General features: G+C 40.3%; 1 protein-coding gene across 2 annotated transcripts in view; it reads left to right on the forward strand.

Annotated features, from left to right (window-relative positions):
• The first annotated feature begins 20 nt into the window (after positions 1-20).
• The window catches only part of GRB2 (growth factor receptor bound protein 2), a 62,789-nt gene continuing 53,237 nt past the window's right edge, over positions 21-9,572 (forward strand). The window contains exons 1-2 of one of the 2 annotated variants that reach the window (XM_026090357.1): positions 21-237; positions 1,894-2,108. The gene's annotated coding sequence lies outside the window, so the exon portion shown is untranslated. The remainder of the gene's footprint in view (positions 238-1,893; positions 2,109-9,572) is intronic. The other variant, XM_026090358.1, reaches the window with a different exon arrangement.

The following is a 9,572-nucleotide window of genomic DNA, read 5'->3' on the forward strand; positions in this document are numbered from 1 at the left end:
TTGGGGGGGGGGGGTGTCCCTGTGGCAGGGCCGCTGCAGGTTTCCCCTCTGAAAAGCTGCTTTTGCCACAGAGCGATGGGAGGCCTCAAAGGAGCCGTGGGGCGAAGGCACAGGAAGCCAGGCCACAGCGGGAGCGAACGTGTGCGACTGGTAATCTAGAGAGACATYTACGCTGCTGCAGAGCCCGGGAAGGAAATGGGAGGTGCGAGGCGGAGGTGGCTCTGCCTCTGTCTAGAGGTTTGCATTCAGTGTTTGAATTACGGTGGAGAGGCCGAGCTGAAGAGATGTGTCCCTCGGGCTTGATTCTCCTACTGCCCCTGTAGCTCTCTGTGGAGGTTGTGTTATCCTGGGTTGTGATGCCACAGTTCCTGTGTGAGACTTTCCTATGCGAAGCTGATGTTCGCTACTGTGTTAAATTACCAATGACAACCTGACAGTTATCTTTAATTTTACAGCAATAAATTATAGAACACAAGGAATTTAAGTCTTGCATAGTTTTCCTTGCAGATGAAGTTTTGGACAAGAATGTAGTACTTCAGGAATGTACTCTAGTCCTGAGATAGCCTACTTCCAGTGTCTGAACTGAATGTGTATACAGATTGCAGCTCTACAAGCTTGATTTCAGCTCTCTTGAATGTAATTAAATCTTAGTATGAAGAATGAAGGCCCCAAAATCTTTAGTTTTCCTGAGCTTGTAGTTACAAATCCCTAAAATTGGGTGTGGKGGAACAGAACTTAGGATGCTTGAGTGACACTGTAAATGCTCATGGTGCCTTAGAAGCAAATAAAAAGGCAGATCTGGGGAATTTTCTGCTGTAATTTAGACACAGTGCAAGTAAAGGGAAGAGGATAGATGAGCTACTGAAGTCTTAACAGTGTAAGATCATGAGCTGTGCTTAGTGCTGCGTGAGCATCTCTTGTTCCCCTTTAGGTTGTTCCACCCCAACCCCAATAAAATCTACTTAATTATTAGGCAGTTTCCAATAAAGGTCAGAGTAAAGATGCATCTTGAACAGAGATCCAGAGTCTGGATTATTTTGACTCTGACAGTGATTCCCTGTGGGTCTCGAACAAGCCACTGATAAAATCTGGTTTTATTCACAAGCATGCTGTGTATAGCATTTCTGTCAATGAGACTTGCAGTTAAAGGAGCTAATTGACTGGGCTCTTAATTGACTTGTGTCTTTATTTCCCCCTTGGTAAACCTGATCTAACTATTCACCTCAGTGATTTAGGGACCTAATACTTGTAGAGCATGTTGAGATTAAGTGAAAAACTTTATCAATACAATATTACAGGGATGTTGGGAAGAGCAGCAACTCCCTTGACTTGGACACTGTTGCTATAGATTCAGAAATAAGACAGACATCTAGAGAGCACTTCTCCCATGAATTCTAGTACCAGATAACAAAGGGGAAACTCAACAGAAAAATGTTTTAAAACAGTTCAAAAACCATAAATCATACTAGTTTAGCATATTTGAGAACTTCCAGCATAAAGACTTGTTCTGCAAGGAAATGCTCTGGTTTATTTGTGACTTACATTAAGCTATCATCCTTTTTTTTAATGTTACAGTATTGTGAATGAATGGTCTAAAAGTATGCAAGACAGTGTTACTCCTGGCTGTTTCTACTTACCTAATATTACAGGATGGAAAGCTCAGATCAGTCAATTTTGCCTGCAAATTAAGATCACTTTCCACACTTGCTTCGCAATAGCTATTAAAACTCTTGAGTACCTTTTTCCCACAATGTTATCCTTCTTGGGACTGTTTCACTGTGTAGAGGCCTTCTCTATAATTTTGGTAGGAAGTGAGCATATAGAAATGAAACAGTCGCTGCAAACACGTGTATAGCCTGAGAATACTTAATTTCATTCTTACCATGTCTTCAGCGCAGGGATATACTGTCTCCTCTTGGGACAACAACATATGGGCAGAGATGTGACTCAGTTTGCAGTAAGCTTCCGCCTCTGAATGGCTTGCAGTCCCCGACAGATCCAAAGGAACTATTTGACCTCCCTGCATGTGCCTTTCAGTCAGTCCCCATCAGTGTGCTGCTGCGGGTAGTGCAGACATGAGAATTTGAAGTAGGAGCACTTTACAGCAGGTATTGTATGCAAAAAAAATCTTTGCTTTTTTTTTTTTTAGTTGAGCTTTCTGCAAGGCATTGAAGTTGCATTTTAATCAATATGTGATGAAGAAAGCAGCATTCTGAACAGTAAGGCAAATTTTAAAGAATTAAATCAGTGGGGAAAATCTTGTATTGTTTAGAGAAGACAATTGCTGTATATTTGCCTTTTTCCCACCCTGTATATTTGATGCCAGATGCTGGGAAATGACTATTTCTAATATTTGTGCAGTGATAAGAGGAATTAAAGGGAGAAGATTGATACAAAAGCTATTTGAGTCTTTAATATTAAAAGCAGCAGTTGACCAACACCTACCAAGGCTGAAGGGAAGATATTTCATTTTAGCTGAATGATATTACTTACGAGCTCCTGCATATTGCTTAATATGTAAGGGAGACAAATAATTCTATGGCTTCTTATAAAAATAAATGATATATTCCTCAAAAGTGAGAGCTTCTGCCTTTTAGTAATAAACAGCATCTGCTTTGTTTTTCTCCCAGCTGAAAGGTAATTGAACTGACAATTCCAAGCTGTCCTGAAAATGACAAATGACTGAATTGGGAGTAGGAAGAAAGCAGAAGCCCTTTTGTACTAGAAAAAGGGAGACGGCACACTAAAGTTGGATCTGGTTCCTTTTTACAGATTTCTTTCTGAATTTAAGCAGCTCTGGGTGACCCCAGCCAACTCATTTTACTCTTTAATTTATTAACATCAGCAATGACTATTACAGTTCCCAGGTAAAGCAGCATTCCCTACAGTCATTTTTACAGCAATCGTTGTCTTTGTGACCATAGAAACGTGTGGTACAGAAGAGAATTTGCTTTTTCTTCCTAATTTTCACTGCTTCACTGTAAGACTCATGGATGTTTTTGTGTCTTTTTGTTGGTTTTGAGGCTAAGATAACTTTTGTGTTCTGGTCTATGAAAGTTGGAACAGTCCCTGTTTGTCTCACATGGTGATTAAGCTGCTTCACAAGTGCTCTTCAGATCTGTAATGAGTAAAATTGTGAAGCTGTTTTGGCAGATCAGCTGTTCTGTCTAGGTCACGAGCACCAACACTTATTTACTGCACTTGGATGGATTCACAGCAACAGACAGTTGTGAAAATATTTCAGTATGTATGTGAGAAAGCCACAGCAGAACTCTAGGAAGACTTCTGAACAGGGAGAGCTGGCTGATGGTTATAGGAAGGCTCAGAAGTTGAACTATAGATTCTGTTCCTAATGCTGATGAGTATTGTGGCATTAGTTTGTTGTATGGCTTTGGGCAAGCTCTGTATGCCTGTTTCCCACTTACAGAATATAGATGGTATTTACATTGTATATACATGTATCTATTATATCCCTCTGATACTGTTGCCTTTATTGCTAACACACTGCAAATTTAAATGAGACTCGTCAATGTACAGCAAAGTTATTGTCGAGTTCATTCCCTATTCTGCCCTCTAAAGAATAGATACAGAAAATGCATTTGGACAGGACTGGGTTTTTGTTTTGCTGTCTGATGCTCTATTTAGYACTGTCCTGTGGTGTTTCAGATACAGACATGTGGGGAAATGCTCTATCTAGACCAGAAAATAGTTCTTGAGTTTTGAAGGAACTCTAACAGCTGAATATTTTTTAGGACCATCAAAGGGTCRAGCTTTGACCATTTTAATGCTTAAATTGGTAATTGGTACAGTTGTCTTACTATCAAAGTGGTATCTACAGGTCTGTTGCATGTGGCTTGATTCTCAGACTAGCASCTATATGCTCGGCTTTCTTTAGGTATGCAAGTGCCTTCCCAGAGCAAATAATACTCAATGCTGTTTTGTTACATTGGGCAAGCTTGATTAAAGTGACTTCAGCTCCAAGATGGACTCAAATGACTATTAAATGGAGTAACTTTGCATTTTTATGGCTAATCCCAGGCTTGATTCTCCCTCTGAGGCTAATGTGGGTTGATGTGAGAAGAAAAGGGCAAGATGATCATGCAACAAATCTCAGCAGCCCCATTCCAACATTCCCTCTTTGCTGTGCCTAGATTCCTGGCTTCCCCAATTTGCTGCACCCACTTTATTTCTGCTCCTCTCAGGCAGAGGTATATAGCATCTTGGTTCCCCTACAGCTGCCGGATTTGTCTTATGGTATTAAACTTTCAGCTTGCAAGAAGATTGATCAGGGCTATACTGAGGAGTTATCTACATCCGTTCTACATTTCCCCCAGTAGATTGCTGGGATTGTTTTCTACAGGAGGAAGTTCTCTTTTGGTCCATGCATCAAGCTTATATACAAATATGCATATAGTATTATGCATGTGAACTGCAATAATATAACAATCAAATGTAAAATTTTGTTCATCTTCAGAAGTGTTGAACAAATCAGGATTTTGCTTTTAGACCCACTAATTATTTGAAATTAAATGCCATCAGAAGAAAGATGTGTATTAGCAATGCATTTTATCATTATTGTGCCAGATACCTTCAGAAAATCAGTGCAACAGATGTGAAGTTCCTTAAAGTGGCAATTGCAAGCTTATTGTTTTATAGTTCATGATGGCAGATTCTCCCATCTGAGAATGAGATTAGGAATAAAGGTGAAGATTGCAGAAAGGATGAAGTGAGACATCTTGGAGGGCTCTAGGAGGAAAGCCTCTGCTGCACAAAGTCCAGAAGAAACAAGCCAGAACATGTGGAATGTAGGCATAAACCACATCTTTACAAAGAAATTGGTTAAATTTCAGAAGTTTGTCAAGACAGTGTTCTCCATGTGAAATGTTAGTTCTGATGAAGCAGGGACTTGCTCAAGGCTGGAAGTTCACTCTGCTGGAGCTGGAATGTGATACTGGATTCCTATAACTACCAGCTGGTATGTTACTCATGCAGCTTGCTTCTAACTTGCATCTGGGAAGGCATTCCTTCATAAACGAACACCACTCTGGAATGAGGAAGCTTATGGAGGTTTATTAAAATTAGATATAAGGAAATTATTGCATTAAATAATAGCAGTTTAAAACATGAGAACCATAGAGTGCAAGGCTGAAGACTCTAATCTGGAGCACTTTTTCTACAAGTAGAACATAGGACAGAAGTTGTTAGATAAACTACTTTAACATTTGTTTTTTTAGTTTTTCAATGGAAGCTGGGAAAAAAACTAACTAAAATGGAAACCCAAAATCTTGGGCGACTGTAGACTGAAATCAGCTTTTTAATAAGCTTACTTTTCTATAAGCTATTTGATAGAGAGCTTAGAGGCAGAAGTACAGGAGCAAGGGACTTATGCCCATCCTACTTCATCTTTGCTGACAGTATCTAAAGTGCTCAGATACTGGATTTTTACTGCTGACTGATTAGAAACCTTGAATTTGAATCCTGAAACTTGGAATCAAATTAACATCTAAAAATCAAGGATCATTTACATTAACTATCATGCTTTACATCCTTGAATTGCAAGCAGTATAAGGAAAAACAAAGTTGGAAGCCATCTTTTCCTCAAACTCATTCCTGTTTGTAATCACTAATGCTTTCCTATTAGTGACAGAGGTTAGTTTTTGTCCATTTATCAGTCAGTTCAGGTGATGGTATTTGAACTTTGTTTGGACTTGTCATTACTGACAAAATACTGTTCTGAGAACTGGAATTTTGTACCTTGTCCATTTTCTTTGTATTCCAGGTGTTCCTGTCTTCAGAACAGGAATGTAAAGCTTTTTTCATGTCACCACATGATATCTTTAGGTAAATAACTGCTTTTCATGAGAAATAGCCCCAAAAGTCAAATGCTTGTTTACTCAGGTTTGGGATATTTCAGTCTAAAAGGAAGGTGACATACAAATATTGGTGTGTTACCCACTTGGCCCCATCAGTAAATCTCTTGCTTTTTTCTTGTCCTTAACATTTGGAACCACTGCTTGATCCCAAAACACCTGTTAGCCTCAACTCCAGTTGCTTTTTTAACTTGTGGATTTTATAGAAAAGCTACTGGTGTTCAAAAAGCAGCACACTACACCTGAGAAGCTTGCATCCCAGTGTTCAAATGCTCACAAATAAAACTTGTGCAACTCCTGTTTATGTAAAGAAAAGTTTAAGGTTACCAGCAATATTTATCAGGATCTAGGTTTATTAGACTGACATATGTATGTAGTTTGTGCTTCTGTTCAGAAGGTATATTCTTCTAGACAGGGATTGTTCCCACTCTTTATTATATAGAGATAAGAACAGTTTTTACTATGTTACCATTATTTGTGGAAAAATCTGCTCTCATCTCCCTTTTTGGAGAACAAAACTGATTTGTTATAGTCACCTAAGCCAGGATTTTCCTTGTTGCAGCCTGTGTTCCACCTGAAAGATGACAGCTTTCTGGACTCTTCCTGAATCTTGCACTATCACCAGAGAGATTCTGCGGTAGCTAACTTTGCTTACAGTGCAGAATGTAGAGCTGACACTATTTTTTTTTTTTTTCATTACTGTGTCAGTTCACAAGCTTTTAACTTGTTTGGCAGTGGGGAGAGCAGATATGAGTCAAAGCTAGAGCAAATATTTTCTATGAACCTTCTCTAAGTTCTATAGCTCTCCCAATAGTTCCTAGTTGCTCTTCTGTTAGAGGCAGAGGCCCCTGGGCTCCAATTTAAGCTTTGACACTTAGTTTTCAAAACCACCTTTGAAGTTGCATGTGTTGATGCTCTCAGCAAGTGGGAGTGAGAGGTTGCTACTTTACTCTTTTGAATGAGAAGAAAGTCTAGAATATCCTGGTTAGTATTTAGCTTCTTGTGTCAGCTCTGAGAAAGTACATTTAGTGCATTCAGTAGCACTGAGAAGGTGATGAGAATCAGGAACACGTACAGTGTATTTTTATAATACTTGCTAGAGTTGCTTGTCAGAAGCAGCATGTTAAGAAAAGCCATACACTAAATTCATGCACCTGCCACAGCAACACTAGAAAATTAACCTTGATGACATACAGTGAGTTCTAACTCCTAATAATGTAGAAGTTTATCATCCCTGTATCCATAATTAAATTCCATTGCAAAATGACGGACATCAATACAGCATAAAATAAAGACAGTGTCAAGATATAGCGAAGACTATCACTGTGGTTTGTCTTCAGTAACACTTGTGTCAACATAGCTGCTATTACAAACATTACACTGCRTGTCATCAGTGTCTTTGGTCAGTAACATTGTATCAATGAGTATTCAAAGCAGCAATTTTAAACCTCAAATGGCTACTTACACAAAGATAGTTTTCAACAAATATTGCTCTGATCTATTCATAGCAAAGAACCACACATTTATTTCCCCAGACAGCTCTGAGTCATTTAATGATCCAAAAGAAATGTCAGGCACCAATTTTTTCTTACCCTTACCACTTCTTATAATGCTCAGAACTAATCTTGGATTATAATTTATCACCACAATCTGCCATAGAAAATTCAAGCTATTCCTAGACTACAATAAGCATTTGAAATAGATCCTCTAGCAAGACAATGACTCTGCCTTTTTCACCCTTGCTAGAGCTATTATGTATTTGCATAATAAGTATTATATATATTTTTAAACCATTAACTTGTTTGCAAGCTGTGGGAACATTCTATGCTAATTGGTCTGAAAGCAAGTATATCTCAGCAACCCCTTTATCAGGAGTGTCTTTTTATAAACCCTTGGATCTCTACTATTCCTAAAATTTGTTGCTTGTTTGGCCTTCTAGGAATGCCCTTTTAAAGTCAGGCAGCTGCAGCCTCTTAAAGTAGCTATCATTCAACTCGCAGCTGTTAGCCCTGTCTGGCTTTTTAAGACCAGCTGAAAGTACCTGCTAAACTTTTCTGAGAAGGTTCTATTTATCTTATAGAAGGCTTGCTAAGAACTTCTAAATCCTCACTTTGAGGTCATACTGAAACCAGAGATGCTGTAAGCCTGTTGGAGCAATAAGTAGCGGGGCCATGAGGGAGCTTGGAATCTAGCTCTGATTTGTGTGTCATCCTAGAGGAATCATTTCTGCATCCTCAGAAAGGTCTGAAGCCTTTGTAATATGCTCAGCTCCCATAGCTCTTTCTTCACCTTGTCCAATTTTTGAATGAAGTATTGGGACAATTCCCACCTTCCCCCACCGATGCTCAAATCTGAGAAGAAATTAAAACCCCTGAAGTAGAATGCAGTTGGAAGAAAATGATCTTGCTAAGGGTTTAAAGCACAAATTTCATCCAAAAATAGTCTCTCAAAAATCTATATCAAATTGCTTAAGCGTTTAGAATTGGCATGTTTCTAGACTGGATCTTTGCAGCTCACAATTTGTGAGCAGAGCTGTGCAAGGTAGCAATGTTTATTTTGATATTTCTCTAATCTTGGTTTGAATGAAAGTGACTCCTCCCCACTTACCCCAGTACAGCCAGGGAGATTAACCACCATGGTGGCCGCTTTTAAAAAAGAGCGTGTTTAATTGGAGGTTGAAAATATGTATCATTATCACAAAATATCAGTTATCTGTGCAAGTTATCTATGTAGTCTTGAACCCAGACCTTAATCCAGAAGAATCTTAAATTTGAGTCCAGATGTAAACTCTGCAGTTTATGTCTCAATACTGCAGCATATGCTATGCTTAGACCCCACATTCACAGTCTTGGTGTTCTTGGGAGGGGAGGGAGGAGGAGGCAGGGGATAACCTAGTAAAAAACCATTAAAAAGCAACCTCTGTAGTTCACCCATGGCTAATAACCACTTGTTTCAGCTAACTGGTAGGAGCTTGTGTTCTGTGATAACCTCCATGCAGGGCAGTGGGAGTATAATCRTGGAAAGCCTCTATTTTGGAAGCTAGCCTTTCTCTCCAGAGCAAGAGGAAAACTTGTTTATGTGCTGGTTTTATCAAGGAAGTGAGGACAGATGTTTACCTAAGCAGGTGCTTTGCATTATATTGTAATTACAGTCTTTTAAAGCTAAAAGGATGTTAGGAGGGTCAGAGAGTTAAAYCCTGGAATTAGTTGCCTGGGCAAGCTGAATGCTGCCCTCTGTGTGTGTTTTAATTGCAATAGGGGATCACGCTGGCTCTTTTCCTGCAGCATGGGTGCCTTCACAGGGACGGATGGCAGTTGTTGAGTAATAGTGGTACCGGGCGTATTCTTTATTCTGAGAATTCAGTGTGTGTTTCCCCGCCCTTTGGACGCCCCAGCCCAGCCCGGCGCTGGGCCTCGGGGGCCTTCTCCCTGGTCGATACGGCCGCCCTGTCCCCTCCGGGGTGTGGCAGAGGGCCTTGGCTCAGTGGATAAGCTGGGCAAGCTGCAGAAACACGGCGTGGTTTCACCTGGAGAAACCTCCGTCGTTTCCCCCCCCCCTCTCCTTTGGAGTAATTGATATAGCCGAACTATGGCAGGGGCCGAGCTGCCGGGGTGGGGAGGGCGCGGTGCCTCGGCCCGGGGAGGCCGCAGGCTCTTGCTCTCCCGCCCCTCGCTTGCAGGCGACTCCCGGCGGAGCTGCCCG

This window comes from Apteryx rowi, unplaced genomic scaffold, assembly GCF_003343035.1.
Source record: "Apteryx rowi isolate R43461 unplaced genomic scaffold, aptRow1 scaffold_86, whole genome shotgun sequence".
In the NCBI taxonomy this organism is placed as follows: domain Eukaryota; kingdom Metazoa; phylum Chordata; class Aves; order Apterygiformes; family Apterygidae; genus Apteryx; species Apteryx rowi.